The 17,866-nt window shown below is 45.2% G+C and overlaps 1 protein-coding gene across 2 annotated transcripts in view; it reads left to right on the forward strand.

Annotated features, from left to right (window-relative positions):
- The window catches only part of ST6GAL1 (ST6 beta-galactoside alpha-2,6-sialyltransferase 1), a 147,852-nt gene that overhangs the window by 48,541 nt on the left and 81,445 nt on the right, over nucleotides 1-17,866 (forward strand). The window lies entirely within an intron of this gene.

The following is a 17,866-nucleotide window of genomic DNA, read 5'->3' on the forward strand; positions in this document are numbered from 1 at the left end:
CCATTATTCCTTATAGTGCTCACTATTCTCATCACTTGAAATAGTTTTAATTTTCAGAACAAGCCTTTGAAGTGAATGGGACTTGTTATTGCCATTTAATAGATAAGAAAACAGTCTCGGCCAGGCATGGTGGCTCACGCCTGTAATCCCAGCACTTTGGGAGGCCAAGGTGGGAGGATCACCTGAGGTCAGGAGTTCGAGACCAGCCTGGCCATGGTGAAACCCCATCTTTACCAAAAATACAAAAATTAGCCAGGCGTGGTGGCGTACACCTGTAATCCCAGCTACTTGGGAGGCTGAGGCTAGAGAATCGCTTGAACCTGGGGGGCGGAGGTTGCAGTGAGCTGAGATCATGCCACTGCACTCCAGCCTGGGTGACTGAGAGAGACTCCATTTCAAAAAAAAATAAATAAATAAAAATAAAAGAAAAAAGAAAAAACAGTCTCAGAGAGGTTAAGGGAATTACTCAAGGTTATGCCAGGTAGTAAGTGGTAGAGGTGGAATTTGAACATAGTCTATCTAGCTGGAAGCTCATGCTCCTTTCAGGATGTTGTGAGCCACTAGACACATCATATTTCTCTGACTCCTCCTCAGTTTATCTGTGCAGTTGGTTCCCACTCCTCTCTCTCCACGTTACTCTGTCAACAGCTTCTGGAGCCTGGTGTTCCAGGAGGGACTTGACCAGAGTTCACTATCTGCTGAGCCAGGGGTTAGCTGGGTAGATGGTGGGGCTGCAGGCCAGACCAGGAGCCAGAAAAGATGGTCTCTGGCACCCTGTCCTTTATTCACGGAAATGGCCCCTCTTCACCTCTTCATGCTGCATCAAAGCTCCTTTTTAGTGCTGGGAGCACACCACGGAGTTTAGAGAAAACAATCTAATAATGTCATTTGCTTGCTTAGAAAACCTCCACCAGTCCCAGTTGCTTGCAGGATAAATCGGGACTACAAATACCTCTGTCTGGAGCAGATGTCCCGTTGAAGACCATTTCTCATCACTGCAGCCCTTACACCCTGTCCCACCCACCTCACAGCTTCTCCCCATCCCTGAGCACAATGGGCCGCTTTCATGACTGAGCCTTTGCACTGCTATTCTCTGTTGGGTATGCCTTGCTCTGCTTGGTGAACTCCTATTCAAACTTCAAACCCCGGGATGAACTTTACCTTTTCTGAACTTCTGACTTCCTCTAGTAGAGTTGGCATCACCTCCTCGGCCCTTAGTTTTTAATGCTTTACGTGATTTTCCACCCAGTAGTTTATGGTCTTTCTCTAAGACCTCAGCAGCAGGAGCTGGGCCCTATTTATTTCTGTATCATCTGTATTTGGGGCATATTTATGTGAACAAATGAATGAGGGCTCATTGTAAAACAAACTAGATAAAGTATGAGTCACAGGTGGCTCCACTTTAACTGAAATGTTAGGTTAGGTTGGAGGAATTCAGAGAAAGGAGAGGTGATACCCTGAGGCCTAGCGCTATTGATTAGTTGACCAGTGAGCTATGCACTCTGCCTGAAGCATTACTGCAAATGAGCCTAGGACCTATTGAGAGAAGGTCCCGGGGGGGTGAAGTAACAGTAGGAGGCCTTACAATTGGGAAGTGAAGCTTAGGTCTTCCCTGTTTTCCAGGCCGGACTCAAACTCTGTGCCTGATCTGCCTCCCAGGAGAAGAAGTCCTTGGGCAGACCTGGAGAAAAAGTGGGGATTTTGGATGGTCCCCAAAGGAGGGTGGGGGTGTGTATTGTGCAGAAGAGGAGTCGAAACAGAGACAGGAGGAAGTCCAAGACAAACTTTCCTTCCTTAATACACAGTGCTTGGGGGCATCCTTCTGGCTATAGCATCTGCCTAATAGCTGCTCCTAAGAATGCAACATGAGCTGAATTCAAACATGAATTTGGAGCCAGTACCTGAATATGTGGGTTGTTCTATGCCACTGGGCCCCCTGCCCGTTTAAGTTCTCTTTCCCCTGCTGCCAAGACTTCTGAGAAGTTGCTGTGTAGGCGCTTAATGCTTCGGAGATGGTCAGGTGTGAGTTTAAATCCTGGTCTCTGGCACTTTAATTGCTAATTGTGTAGCACTGAGCAAAAATAATAGGGATGCAGCTTTTATAGCGCCATTCAGGTCGGTGATGTTGGTGATAACTGTTGAGAGCTTACTATGTGCCAGGTATTATGTTAAGTGGTTGATGATCATTATCTCACTTATTCCTCTGTATACCCTACAGGCAGATGCTGTCATCATTCTGAAATTCCAGATACATAACTGAGGTTCAGAGAGCTTAAGTAAGTTGCCTGAAGCCATGAAACAAACGATGATGGAATCAGATCATGGACCCTGATATGTCACACCTTAACCATTGTGCCGTTGGTCTACAATTTGCCTGATCCTAAGAATCACCTGAGACTCTTGTTAAAAGAGCAATTCCCAGGCCCTGTCTCAGATTCTGATTCAGCCCAGCTGGGGTGGAGCCTGGGGAGCAGTGGATGCAACCGGCACCCTGGATGATACTAGGATCTGGCAAGTTTAAGAAACACTATATTGTGCCTCCCTGCCTGTAAGGTGTGGCTCATGGTTGGCCCTCAAGAAATGTTAGCTGTTAGTATTATAATATAAATGGATTGAAAGGACAGCTTATTGTGAAAGAATGTACATCTTTAAAAAGCTTATTAGTCCTGACACTAGATTTTAAAGATAGAAGTTGGACGGTCGCGGTGGCTCATGCCTGTAATCCCAGGACTTTTGGAGGCCAAGGCAGGTGGATCACGAGATCCAGAGATCGAGACCATCCTGGCCAACATGGTGAAACCCGTTCTCTACTAAAATTACAAAAAAAAAATTAGCCAGGCAAGCTGGCAAGTGCCTGTAGTCCCAGCCATTAGGGAGGCTGAGGCAGGAAAATCGCTTGAACCTGGGAGGCGGAGGTTGCAGTGAGGATCACGCCACCGCACACCAGCCTGGGTGACAGAGAGAGACTCCATCTCAAAAAAAAAGATAGAAGTCAAGGGGAAGTAGATTCTGGATCAATGAATCTATACTCTAATACTCTAAACTCAAAACTATTTGCAAATGGGATGAGTGCCTTTATAGGTCCCTGTCACTAGTGGTCAAGCAGTCAGTGCCCTCACGTGTTGGGTGTGATGGCTCAGCTGTTCTTCAAGGACCCAGTCCTCAGTCAGTGTCTGCTGTATACATGCAGCTGCAGAGGACATTTGTGCACTGAGGAGGGCTTTGGGTGTGTTAATATTCTAGAAGAGGTGGAGTAGAGCAGCTATGCAAAGTAAGGAAGAAGGCAGGAGGTGTTAAAAGAAAAACTTTAGAGAAAATAAATGTAACAGAGTTCATCTGAGCAAAGAACCGTGCGTGAATTGGGCAGCACTCAGAACCAGAAGAGGTTCAGAGAGCTCTGCTGCCGCAGCAAGGACAGTGCACTTTTGTAGGCTGAACGTGGAAAGAAGACTAAGAAAATATATTTTATTAGAGTGGGAAGACCCCAGTTAGAGGTTAGTTGGCGGTTTCTGATTGGTGAAGCCTCTAGTTTCATTTTACTGTTTACATTGATTTGGATTTTGGTTTGCTTATGTAGAAGCTCTGGTTATGGAGACAACCTCAGGCTAATGGCCTCCTTATTTGCTTTAACAGAGGGATGGCAGAGGTAGAAGAGAGCAGATATTTGAGGGCCGTCACTACTGCCTTGTACCCTGGGTAACCTGCATGAAGTCTTCTCTGTAGCTTCAGAGCATCTAGATCCGCTGTCATGCCACCAATACACTAAAGCACTTCATTTTCCTCAGGGACTGATGATGTCTTGTTATCTCTTATTAGCATTCCCAGTCTTGTCTTATTTTTGAATTCTCAAGGTTCATTTTTGGCATACAAATTACTGAAGGCAGTCAGGAAATATTGTCCCGTCAGAACTGGGAGAAAGACTCAACCCTTATCCTGGTCCATTGACCTATTTCCAACCTCAGCTTTGATGACAAAACTCAGCAGAAGCTTTCTTATAGACTAAGAGCACTTTATAAGACACTGCTTAAAGCTGAAGGAAACCCACAGAACGATCACCCTTGAGTATCTCCTTTACTAAGATCCATGATTATCTGGGAGTTAGAATCCATAATAATAGCTGCCACTGTGCACAGTGATTGTGTGCTGGGTGCTTTACATATATTTTCTCATTTAATTCTCCTAACAACTCTATGATAGCAGTCACACTATGATACAGGTCACACTGGTATTGTTTCACAAATGAATAAACAGGCCTAGAAAATTCAACTAGATTTCCCTAGGTTAGCAGTGGAGTTGGACTTCAAACCTAGGTCTGTGTAGCTCACAAATGAACATTTATTATGCTTATACCATTTTGCCTCATTAGAATAATCGGAAGTCTTTCCTTTTTTGGTGAGGAAGAAATTTAGAGATTGGTTACCCTAACTGGTGATACAGAGCAAAGCTATGTACAAATTGCATCAAAGGGTGGCAGATCCCTACATTCACATCTAATATCACATCATTCCTAACCTTTTTCAGTGTGGATAAGCATGACCTTAATCAAGTCATTTCTTAGTAAGATAGATTGTTGGTTGCTCATGACTCTCAGTGAAGACCCAGTAATGCCAAGCATCATGGCAGACAGTTAGGGGGAATATGTATCTGCAACTATGGGGCAGTATGGCAAAGATATTGAGGGCCAGGAATTTGACTACTTTTGAGGAGCGATGACAACTGAGTACAGGAAGTGAGAGGAAGGGAGCATGTACTGTGTATCATTTAATCAACCTTGAGCTTGAGACCAAAGGGAACATACCCTAAGTTTAACTAGGATGGGTTCATCCAGATATAGTGGCATCACATCACAAATTGAAAAGTGTCTGTGTATAATTCTCTCTCTCTTATTTTTTTGAGATGGAGTTTTGCTCTTGTTGCCCAGGCTGCAGTGCAATGGCGTGATCTCGGCTCACTGCAATCTCCGCTACCCGGGTTCAAGTGATTCTCCTGCTTCAGCCTCCCAGGTAGCTGGGATTACAGTCACCTGCCACCATTCCCAGCTAATTTTTATGTTTTAATAGAGAGGGGGTTTCACCATGTTGGCCAGGCTAGTCTTGAACTCCTGACCTCAGGTGATCCACCCGCCTCGTCCTCCCAAAGTGCTGGGATTACAGGCATGAGCCACCACACCCAGCCCCAATTCTCTCTTTTTAATAGTAATCTAATTACATTTATTTGGCTGCTTTGTTTTCTGTCTCAGGTATGCTAAGTTTGTCTCTCAAAACTCTTTGTGGGCAGGAATTGTAGTTTATGTGGTAGTAATGGTTGTATTTTAATTTCACGGAGTGTCTAGCAGGTAATAATCAGCCAATAAAATGTTTCCATTCATTCACCAAATATTTATTGGATAGTTACCACGGTTTGGGCACTGGACATAAAGATGCTAGGGATACAATGATAATTATTACTTGGCAGTTGACATGCTTACAGTTTTAAGGAAAGACAGACATGTAGGCAAATTAAAATGACATTTTAATTTGATTAGAATATAATTGAGATTTAAGTAAAATTTATTGAGAACTCAGATGAGAAATAATGAGAAAACAAAGAGAGGGAGGCAGGTTTAAGAACTATTCTGAGAGTAGAAATAGAAGCTTGTGACCTATTCACTTGGAATCCACACTGTTTATAGGATTGCTGTAGGGGCAGTGAGGTACTGGCTGCACAGTGATCCAGGAGCACTCAGGGTGAGGGATGAGTTGAATATGAGGCAGGAAAAATGGAAAGTTGAAGATACCAAGCTTCGCAAGATAGTAAGAGGTGGAGAGAGGGAGGGAGGGGATTATAAGGGTTATTATACAGGGAGTGCTTATTACTATGTGCAAGGTAATTAACATGAATTGCCTCATTTTTTCCTCATAATAAAAGAGGTAGGCACTTTTGAGGATACAGACACTGAGAGCAGTTGAGTAGCCTGTCCAAGATCAGACCTCTGAGGAGTGGAGGAGTTAGGTTTATGCCCAGGAATTCTTGCTCCAGAGTAAACAGTCATGCAGCTGGGTGGAGAAAAATTCCACTAGCTGATCAAGAACATCCGAAAAGCTCTCATGCTGATAACTCCCAATAGGTATGTCCAGCTTACACCTTCTCCCTGACCTCTAGACTTTCCTATCAGTCTTCCTACTTTACGCTCTGTTTGACCGTCTCATCTCAAACTCAGAATATCCAAAACTGAGCTCCAGATTTCCTCTGCCCCTAGGTCTGCTCTTCCTTTGTCTCCTCTTTTTCCATTAAAGTAGCACCATGCGTCTAGTTGCTAGGGCTCCAACCCTTGGAATCATCATTGACTCCTCTCTCTCACACTCACATCTAAAATATCAGGCATGATTTTCAAAGCACATCTAAAATATACCCACTTCTCACCGCCTCCACTGCAACCACCTGGTCTAAGCCATGAGCATTGCTCATTGGGACTACTACTGTCTCCTTACTGCTATCCCTGTCTCCTATTCCTGTTCCCACATGGCAGCCTGAGCAATTCTGGCATATTAAGTCAGATCCGGTTGTTCTTCTGCTCAGCCACCTGCAGCAGCTCCTATTTTATTTGCTAAAAGCCAGAGTACTTGCCAAGACCTCAAAGGCCCTGCCCAGTCTCCTCCACCTCCCCAACTTCGTTGTTTGTTCCTCCCGGACCCCGTCTCCATGTACCCTCTTCCTTGCTCCTTTCCTTCCAACCAGTGCACACCAGTGCACTCCTGCCTTGAGCCTTGCCGCAAACACGCTTCCCCAGATATTGTGGAACTCATTCCTTCACCATCTGCAACTCTTTGTTCAAATGTCCCCTTCTCAGTGAGGTCTCCTCTGACTGCCCTTTTGAAAATGGAAACCTACCTCAACCCAGTACTTCCGATCTCCCCTTTCTTTCCCTTCCTTCCTTCCCCCTCCTTCCTTCCCTCCTATCTTCCTTCCTTCCATCCCCCTTCTCTTTCCTTCCTTCCTTCCTTTCTTTTTCTTTCTTTCCTTCCTTCCTTCCTTCCTTTCTTTTTCTTTCCTTCCTTCCTTCCTTCCTTCCTTCCTTCCTTCCTTCCTTCCTTTCTCCTTCCTTCCTTTCTCCTTCCTTCCTTCCTTCCTTCCTTCCTTCCTTCCTTCCTTCCTTCCTTCCTTCCTTCTTCTCTCTCTCTCTCTCTTCTCTCTCTCTCTCTCCTTTCTTTCTGAGATAGGGTCTCGCTCAGTCACCCAGGCTGAAGTGCAGTGGTGTGTTCCTGGTTCACTGCAACATCCACCTCCTGGGTTCAAGTGATTCTCCTGCCTCAGCCTCCTGAGCAGCTAGGACTACAGGCGCCCGCCACCATGCCCGGCTAATTTTTGTATTTTTGGTAGAGATGGAGTTTCACCATGTTGGACAGGCTGGTCTCGAACTCCTGACCTCAAGTGATCCGCCCACCTCAGCCTCTCAAAGTGCCGGGATTACAGACGTGAGCCACCGCGCCTGGCCTGATGCCCCCTTTCTTGTACTCTGCTCTACTTTATTCTCTGAGCACCTAGCATCTTTTAAAATACTAAATACTTTTTTGATTTGTTATATTTATGATTCTTAGTGTCTCCCTTTGCTAGTATGTAAAACTCTAATGGTGTTGATCTTCATCTGGGTTATTCACTGTTGTATCCTATGCACTAAGAATTATACTTAGCAAATGTTTAATACTTTTTTTTTTTTTTTTTTACAGTGAGTAAGTGTAGAATGTAAAGCTTTTGTGCAGGTCTCTACTTTAAAAGTTTTTGAAAGGATATGGTCTGAGGCTAGGCACAGTGGCTCACGCCTGTAATCCCAGCACTTTGGGAAGTCAAGGTGGGTGCGTCTTGAGCTCAGGAGTTCGAGATCAGCCTGTGAAACATGGCGAAACGCCGTCTCTACAAAAAGTAAAAAAAAAAAAAAAAATTAGCTGGTCATGGTGGAGCATGCCTATAGTCCCAGCGACTCAGGAGGCTGAGGAGGGAGGATGGCTTGAGCCTGGGAGGTGGAGGTTGCAGTGAGCCGAGATTGCGCCACTGCACTCCAGCTTGGGTGGCAGAGTGAGACCCTGTCTCCAAAAAAAAAAAGAAAAAGAGAAAAGAAAAGAAAAAGAAAAAAAGATGAGGTCTGGAGTCTGAGGGTCTGGAGTCTGAGGGAGATGTCATTGGGGGCTGGCCATGTGGAAGCAGGAATCTTCCCTGTATATGTGGGCATTTCAGGACTGGCAGGAAGCTGGTCCCAGAGGAGGCTAAGCTGGGGAGAATGCCTGAAAGGCATTAGTGGGAAGGAGTTTGAAAAAGACCCAGAGAGGCCTGTTTGAAATAGGTATTGTAAAGGACTCTTTAGATTTTGCAATTAGAAAGGCAGTTTCAGTGGAATGATGTGAACCGACTTCAGTTATTTGAGGAACCAGTAGAAGGTGGGGAAGTGTAAGCAAGTCAAGAGACCCTGCCAGAAGGAAGCAGAGATTAGGTTGCCGTTTGAGGAAGTGATTTGTTTGAGGTATTTTTTTTAGCTCCACAAAATATCATGTTTTGGGTGTGGGTAGGGATGGGGGAAATGACACAGTAAGCTAATAACATCCAAACCAGCTTGTGAAACATTGTGCAAGTTATATCTGGTTCATACCAAAGAGTCACTACTCAGTCCAGGCCTCTGTCATGCCTGGCACATAGTGTTGAATGTTGTATCCAATAAATATTCAACAATAGATATTTGTTGAATACAATATTAAATACTGTAGAATTTAGACAGGTCCCTGTATCAACAACAGCAACAATGACCACCACCACCACCACCACCACCACAAAATAACAAGAATGTCCGACGTAGGGGGTTGCTTTTTGATCCACTTGCCTTTGGCTAGTGGTGTCTTTCTCTCCTTAGCGACATGTTCTTTAGCGCTTTCGGCAGCTGTATGTGGCTCTATTTTGGTCTCCTCTTTACTGCATGGCGATTATGTTTTCAAGAGGCGAATCTTCAGGGTGACTAGAGTGACATGTTATCTGAGTTCTGGATGGAGGTAAAGGAATATCACGGTGAGTCTGGGGAAGCAAGGGGACAAGAGAGTTGGCCAAATGAGGCGGAAAGACCCCGGCCTTGCCATCAGAAGAACCTGCTGTCAAATCAGATCCATCTTACAGCAAGTTGAGCCACCTCTCTGGAAGTTGGATTTAAATGATCTAAGGTCATTTCCTTTGGATTTTATAGAAAGAATAGTGTCAAGAGAAAAAGAAAAACAAGGAACCATGACTTGCTAAACATAATCAGAACCAAAGTTTTTCTTTCCTTTTAAAAAAAAGTGTTATACAGTGAATAGAGGCTTAGTTCCCTAATGGTGGCAAATGATGTAATGTTCACAGATGTCCTGGGGGAAAACAGAACAATCAACTTCTATTTTACCGTTTCTGAGAAAAGTCAGGCAGACTGCATAGGAAAGGAAGGAAGGAAAGAAAGGGAGGGAGGAAGGAAGGAAGGAAGAAAGAGAAAGAGAGACAGGGAGGGAGGGATGGAAGGAAAGAAAAGGAAAGGAAAGAAAGCAAGGAAAGAAGGAAGAAAGGAAAGAAAGGAAGAAAGAAAGAAGAAAGAAAAAGCCCCTAAGGTTAGTAAGTATCTTATGTCCCTGGAACTACGCTAGGCACATACATACCTTACCACCTTCCTCATCCGGTGAAGGGCATTACATCCGTGTTTTAGGTAACCTACCCAAGGTCCACAGCTAACAATGGGGAGAGAGGATACAATGAGCCTTTGGGGGAGAAAATTAAAGCCCATGGCCCACAAGAAATAAAGCCAAGAAATGTAGTTGCTTAAAGTCAGCCAGATTCCCCAGCACCCAGCATAGTGTCTTATTCTTAGGAGAATTTGAGAAATATTTATTTATCTAAGGGATGGTTGGTTGGTTGAATGAATTACCTGAGGAAACCTGAAAATGTTTTTTGCTGAAGTGCTGTCGAAGGTCCTCAAGGTCTTGTGGAGATGGGAGAAACCTAGGGGGAGAGAAATAAAATTTAAATTTTCAAAAGGAATAATTATAAACCAACTGTATCAGGCAGTAACTGAGATGACCTATGTAAAATGCATAGCACATGGTAGTACTCAACAAGTGATAACTATGATATTTAAGGGAATTATTATTTTCATTAAATAAATATGTTTCTGCTGCTGCTTCTTATGCTGGAACTTGAGACACAGAGTTATTGGGGCTCATATTTAAAAGCACTTTAGTTTTTCTCTATGCATCATGTCCATGGTGTAAGGTGACCTCTTTCCAAGTTGGCAGTCATGCCTAGCTTCTCATACCTCTGCTTTAGTTCCTCTTTGTGGTGTTGGCACAGTACAATTTATATACGGCCATATAGCCTATATGTTAAAGACCATCCCAAGTAGCTCCTCAGTGGTCAGGCATTTTTGTATGATACAGAAGCATAAACTTTAATTGACACTGATTTTGGTGGTAATTAACTTAAAACTCTTCTGTTAGACAGTGAACATCTTTGTATCCTCGGTAACAGGGTTTCTATTCTCATAGACGAGATGGTAAATGTGGACTGGATGATGGTTCAATTGGTTTACATGTAGAGTGCTTCTGGAACTGTCTCTAACGGGTGCTAATTTGTGTTGGTCATGGGGATAATGCCTCTCCTCAGCTCTAATCTGTGATTTAGATGAACACATAATGGGCTTGTTGATCACATTGACGGAAAATTTGAAGCTGAGAGGGGTAGTAAATATTGTATTTGCCAGAATCAAGATTCCCTATAAACTTAACAGCCTACAGGAAGGACTGAGTGTAGAAAGACAGGCTGCACCAATATAAATGTAAAGACCTAGCTGTAGGCTCCAAATACCAATGGTTAAGCCAGGCTGTGTGTGGGGGGGTGGGGGTGGGGGTGGGGTTGGGCAGTGGTGGGGTTAAGGATTAGGACCTGTAAGAAAAGATAGTGAGGTTATCAGTTGCTCACACTCTGTAATCCCAGCACTTTGGGAGGCTGAGGTGGGGGGAATCACTTGAGGTCAGAAGTTCGAGACCAGCCGGGGCAACATGGTGAAATCCCATCTCTACAAAAAATACAAAAATTAGCTGGAGGTGGTGGTGTGTGCCTGTATTCCCAGCTACTAGGGAGGCTGAGGTGGAAGGATGACTTGAGTCCGAGAGTTGGAGGTTGCAGTGAGCTGAGATCACACCACTGCACTTCAGCCTGGGCGACAGAGACAGAGCCAGACCCTGTGTCAAAAACAAACAAACAAAACAAAACAAAACAAAAAAGGCTAGTGCACCTGATTTCAACTAAGTGAGAATTAACATGAAGCTACTAAAAACTAACTGGAAACTTTCAGTATTTGCATCTTAGAGGTGTAGTCATTCCTCTTGTTTTGTTGGGTCACACCTGGAACTGAGCTTACTGTCATTCTTTTAAGAGTGAGGGGGGCAAATAGAAATAGGCCCAGAGGACAATAAACAGAAAAGTTAGGAGATTCAGAAACCATGTTATCTAAAGAATGATTCAAAGACTGAGACTATTTAGCTTGAAAAAGAGAAGGTTTAGAAGAGTGCCATAGTCTTAAAAGATTGTTTTATGGAAAAAAGAACAGACATTTGTTAGAACCAGGAAATGGATGCTTAGGGGAATGGGGAAGAGTTCAGTCCAACGTATAAAACAATTTCTTAATTAATATTTCACTGTCTGCAGACAGGCTGTCTTGAAAGAAGGGTTATCATTATTACAGATGTGGAAGTAGATGCTGGCTGGCCACTTTTTGTTGCTATTGAGTGGGGAATTTTTATTCATCAGATAGAGGATTGGGTTGATGTCCACTAAGATCTTTTCTAGCTGTGATGGTGTGATGCTAGGCCTCCCAGAACATAAAGCCCTATGCACCATGTTCAAGGGAACCTGGATAACATTGTTGGCAGGCTAATGGGAGCTGGCAGAAAGCTTGAGCTTTGGATGCAAAGCTAACGATTAAAAGCTTTCTGTATTTGACTTGCTGTCAGCATAGAGAACATACCAGTTTGAGTTTATGTAAGAGAATTAGTATTCCAAGGTGCCCACCAGGTAGCAGAATAACTGAGGGCATTTGATTTTGCATGTCTTCTCCCAAGGGATCTCAGGGACCCTGTGGACCTCCTGGGTGTCCTTCCAGCGCTGCTCCAGCAAGGTCCCGGTCAACACTCTTACTTCACAGGAACCCTTCCTTATCCACCCTCATCTGTAGGGGCAGTCTTTCCTCTGGGTGCTGTAGCCACAGGCTTTGGAGTTAGATGAGTTGGTCTGAATCCTAGCTCTGTACCAGCTCCATGACCTTGGGCAAGTGGCTTAGTTCTTCATGTAAAGCTTTTTTTTTTCCTTTGAGACTGTGCCTTGCTCTGTCGCCCTGGCTGGAGTGCAGTGGTGCGATCTTAGCTCGCTGCAACCTCTGCCTCCCAGGTTCAAGCGATTCTCCTGCCTCGGCCTCCCCAGTGGCTGGGATTACAGGCATGTGCCACCATGCCTGGCTAATTTTTGTATTTTTAGTAGAGACAGGGTTTCACCATATTGGCCAGGCTGGTCTCGAACTCCTGACCTCAAGTGATCTGCCCGCCTTGGCCTCCCAAATTGCTGGGATCACAGGTGTGAGCCACCAAGCTCAGCCTAAAGCTTCTCATCTCTGTCTATTGAATGCAGGTGACTCATTTCCACCTGCCAAGTTCTTAATGATCATTAGAGCGAGAGAAACTGCCCAGCAGCACAGCACTAGCATGTGTTCATGTTCAGTCAATGGTGTTAATATTTGTGATGCTAGGCATAGGCTATTGATAGACTTGATGACTATATTCAGTCATCTATGGGTAGCTAGTTGGTGTGAAGAATTCCTTGACTGGGGCTGAGGAGAGTTCTCTACCTCACCTCAACCCCAGCCGCCTTCTCCCGTCCCTCCCTCTTAGACCAATCCCTTCCTACAGGATGCTCTTCTTTTTTTTTTTTGTTTTTTTTTGTTTTTTTTTGAGACGGAGTCTCGCTCTGTCGCCCAGGCTGGAGTGCAGTGGCGCAATCTCTGCTCACTGCAAGCTCCGCCTCCCGGGTTCACGCCATTCTCCTGCCTCAGCCTCTCCGAGTAGCTGGGACTACAGGCGCCCGCCACCACGCCCGGCTAATTTTTTTTTTTGTATTTTTAGTAGAGACGGTTTCACCGTGGTCTCGATCTCCTGACCTCGTGATCCGCCCACCTTGGCCTCCCAAAGTGCTGGGATTACAAGCGTGAGCCACCGCGCCCGGCCTGCTCTTCTTTTTTTTTGATTTCCTCTAAAAAATTTCAATAAAGAAAATAAACCAGGAGGTAGAAGGCAGGAGAATCGCTTGAACCCGGGAGGCAGAGGTTGCAGTGAGCCGAGATCGTACCATTGCGCTCCAGCCAGGTCAACAAGAGCAAAACTTCGTCTCAGAAAAGGATATAAACCAGCTTCTGGCATTACCCAGGGGCAGCTGACCTAGATGCTTGTTCCAGTAAGTTCTCCTCACTCCCTTTCATGCTTGTCCGCCTCCCCACCTCCTCCACCCCTGCTTCCAGGTCGCCTGCAGACCGCTGGGCCGGGTTTCACAGTATTGGCGTGAATCACCTCGCCAGGCTTCTGCCCTTTGTGCTTGATGGTAGCTAACTGACTTTTTTCTTTTTCTCATGTGGTCAGGATTTTTCCACTGAAGCCTTTCGTTTATGATGTGGGAGAGACAGATAGCACCTAGCTAGTTGCCTTCTCTTGGCCAGGTATTTATTTTCCCTTGGGTGGAGTGTGGTTCTCCCATAGATACCTCATTCATGATTCATTTGTTCAGGGCATACAAAAGGCATTTCTTAGGACCCAGCCTGGGCCTAGCGGTGTGGTAGGTGCCTGGGCTTCAGAGAAGGCTAGGACGGTTCCTAATTCTCTGAAAGGTCATGCCCTAATAGAGGAAACGGACATAGAAACTGTGAGGGGAGCTGTCTTGGGGTCTGTACAGGGTGCTGTGGGAGCACAGGGAAGGGTTCCTAACTCACACTGGGGATCGGGGGGCTTTGGCTCCTGCTACTGAATTACCTCTTATTTGATAGACTTTTTATGTCAGACTTGCTGGTTCTTTCCACACATTGAGTCAAAGGGTGTCTCTGGTTCCTCCCTGGACGGACTGATACAGGCCATTTCACTCACTCTCCCAAGGGTTTATCTCCCCTGGCCTCTCCGAGTCTCACCAGTGGAGGTGTGTGTTCCTGTGGCCTGGGTTCCTTGGGAGCATGGGTGATTCACCGGCTGGCCTCATCCCATACTGATCCTCTGGGGTGATCCCTACTCACCTTGTCTCCTTTGCTCTCATAACTCCACTGCTGGGGGCAGAGGTGGAGATGTTGAGCTTGTGGGCAGAAATAAGTTCCACCACTGAGCCACAGAGCTTGACTCTGCTCACCTTCCCACAATAGAACTCAGAGTTGGAATCCTTTCCCCAGCCACCTCCCCTCCCATCTGAGGACAGAGGGTAACCTGCCCATCATCTTTGGGGTTATCTCCAATTTTCAGTCTCCCTCATCTCCAGCTGACCTCCCATATGGCCAAATTGATCCTGAGGTTGGGAATCCAGTTCTTCAAACTGAGCCCTTCAGACTCTGCTGTGGTACGTGAAAACAGTTTCAGTATCCCGCCATAAATACCTTCCAGAATTCTAAATGTAGTACATGACCATTGATATGGTTGGGCTGTGTCCCACCCAAAATCTCATCTTGAATTGTAATCCCCATATGTCAAAGGAGAGACCAGGTGGAGGGAATTGAATCGTGGGGGCTGTTTCCCCCATGCTGTTCTCATGATAGTGAGTGAGTTCTCACAAGATCTGATGGTATTTTAAGCGTTTGGTACTTCCTCCTGCTGCCTTGTGAGGAGGGTGCCTTGCTTCCCCTTTGCCTTGCACCGTGATTGTAAGTTTCCTGAGGCCTCCCAAGCCATGTGGAACTGCACGTCAATTAAAACTCTTTCCTTTATAAATTACCCAATCTCCGGCAGTTCTCACACAGAAGTGTGAGAAGGGACTAATGCAATCATGACCTTAAAAAATAAATAAACAAAACAACACGGCCGGGTGCGGTGGCTCCCGCCTGTAATCCCAGCACTTTGGGAGGCCGAGGCGGGTGGATCATCTGAGGTCAGGAGTCCAAGACCAGCCTGGCCAACATGGTGAACTCCCATCTCTACTAAAAATACAAAAAAAAATTAGCTGCATGTGGTGGCGGGCACCTATAATCTCAGCTACTCGGGAGGCTGAGGCAGGAGAATCGCTTGAACCTGGGAGGCAGAGTTTGCAGTGAGCTGAGATCTCGCCACTGTACGCTAGCCTGAGCAACCGAGTGAGACTCTGTCTCAAAAACAACAACAACAACAAATATTTGAGGCCTACTTTTTGAGAACAGAAAAGCAAATTAGACGTGGTCCTTGCCCCTAAGGTGCTCACAGTCCACCATCTATCTAGGTCAGATATTTTCCACTGCTGGTCAGTGTTTATGAGGCAAACTGTTTACTAACTTGCCTAACACTGCCTGTCCCGTGCAGTTCTTCCTGGGATGACAGCAGCTAGATCCTGTGACAGAGGACAGCTGTTCCCCGCTCCCTCCCATCACTCCCCTCTTCTGTCTCCCGGCCATAGCTGTGGGCTGCAACTCTGACTTGAGCGTTTGCGTCCCCAGTGCGTCTAGCTTCGGGTGGGGGCTGCCTTTGCAGGTACCCGATAAACACCTGCATGAGGAGTTGAAATAACAAGTTCATAAAGGAATCTAATTCGAGGGCACACTGCTGGTGGGCCCTGTTTGGTGGCCCTTGGGCAGAGCACATGATTTGATAGTTCACTCTCATAAACATCCAGTCTGGTTCTTAAGTGGCCATAATAACCCGGTGGAGTTAAGATTCCCCGTTTTTGGCATAGGGTCACCTGTACGTCTTTCATTCTAAACAAAAAAGTCAAGCGTGTCTTGTCCTGCTCTCTCAAGCATGTTAGTGAGATGGGAGACATAATGGTGGCCAGAGAAGCTGGAAGCGAAACTAAACAGAGGCGCGGACTTGCAGAAGCTACCGCTCGGGATCACGGGGTGCAGTTTTTCTCTGCTTCTCAGATAACTTGACAGGGTTTTATTTATTAATTATTTTTATGTTTTAGGAAAATAAGAGGGCTAGATAAATAACTGTGCCTTAAAGGCCTTCTTTCCACCCAGGGGTAGCAGCATGCCAGAAAAGAAAAGGGTGGGCCCGGGAAACTAGATTGGAATTTTGGTTTTGTCACTTTCTAGCTGTGTGACCTTTCGAAAATCATTTGATTCCTCTGAGCTTCAGCTTCTTCAGCTGTGAAATAATCAACCCACAGGGTTATTCAGAAGATTTACAATAAAAGAGAGAACCTAGCACATTACTTTGTGTAAGCGATATTTATAACAATGATGATAATGATAATCACCATCATCATAATAACAACTGAATGGTGGGCTCTCTGCTGCTGCCTGTAGGTAGACATGGCTCTACTTCCTCATCAAAGAGGGTCTCTGTGGCCTGAAGCACTCGCAGGCTCCTTGCCTTCCACATATTTCTATGTGTTGGGATGAGATTGCCTTCAATCCTTAAATATCAACTAGTAGAAGCCTAGTACAGCTTCACCTTGGAGGAGAAAAATATGTCGATTCAGCTCTACTCAGCAACTTTTTTAAAACGGAGAGATTGAGAGAGAAAGAGAGAGTAATTGAAATAATGCCCACAGTTCTGACAGCCACTTGGTCAGCTGAAAGCCCGCAAGTGCAGGTGGGGAGATGTGAATTAGAGTTTTCTCAGTCTCTGTAGGGTGAGCAGCTTGTTGGGCCAGGTGTGATCCCAGTATTTAAATGTTTGTCTTTTTAGTGTAACATGGTAGTAAACTGAAGACAATTACTTCTTCTGGTGCACATCCTGATCCCTTTCAGGGCTGGAGTCTAACACAGCTGTGTTAGATTCACTGAGTGAATTTTATATGAGTGTTCAGGGCTGTATAAACAGACCATAAATTCTGTATTTCATAGGTGATTCAAAGTGAGGGGACTTTTTGTTTAACTTTCATTTACTGCACATGAATAGTCATACAAAATAAGATGTTATTTTAACTGACTTCAAATTCAGCTGTTTATTTTTTCATTTTTACTGTAGGTATTTCAGTATGTGTATTTAAAAGATAGGGACCCTTTAAAAATAGGCCGGGCACAGTGGCTCACACCTGTAATCCCAGCACTTTGGGTGGCCAAGGCGGCCAAGGAGTTTGAGACCAGTCTGGCCAACATGACGAAACAAAATTACCAGGCATGGTGTGTAACCACTACTTAGAAGGCTGAGGCAGAAACCTTGAACCAGAGGGAGGTTGGGTGACCAATGTATATATATTAGTGTTTGTGTGTATGTGTATAGATATGGGTGTGTATAGTTTTAAAATAGTTTGTGTATTCAAATTAGGATCCAGATAAAATCCAAGTGCAATAGATTGATAAGACCTTTAAGATTGTTAAAATGGGCCAGGCATGGTGGCTCACGCCTGTAATCCCAACACTTTGGGAGGTCGAGGCAGATGGATCATGAGGTCAGGAGATCGAGACCATCCTAGCCAACATGGTGAAGCCCCGTTTCTACTAAAAATCAGAAATTAGCTGGGTGTGGTGGCCTGTACCTGTGGTCCCAGCTACTCGGGAGGCTGAGGCAGGAGAATTGCTTGAACCTGGAAGGTGGAGCTTGCAGTGAGCTGAGATTGCGCCACTGCACTCCAGCCTGGGTGACAGAGCGAGACTCTGTCTCAAAAAAAAAAAAAAAAAAATTGTTAAAATGCAGGCTGTGCATGGTGGCTCACTCCTATAATCCCAGCACTTTGG

Source organism: Hylobates moloch, unplaced genomic scaffold (genome assembly GCF_009828535.3).
Source record: "Hylobates moloch isolate HMO894 unplaced genomic scaffold, HMol_V3 SCAFFOLD_13, whole genome shotgun sequence".
Taxonomy (NCBI): Eukaryota; Metazoa; Chordata; class Mammalia; order Primates; family Hylobatidae; genus Hylobates; species Hylobates moloch.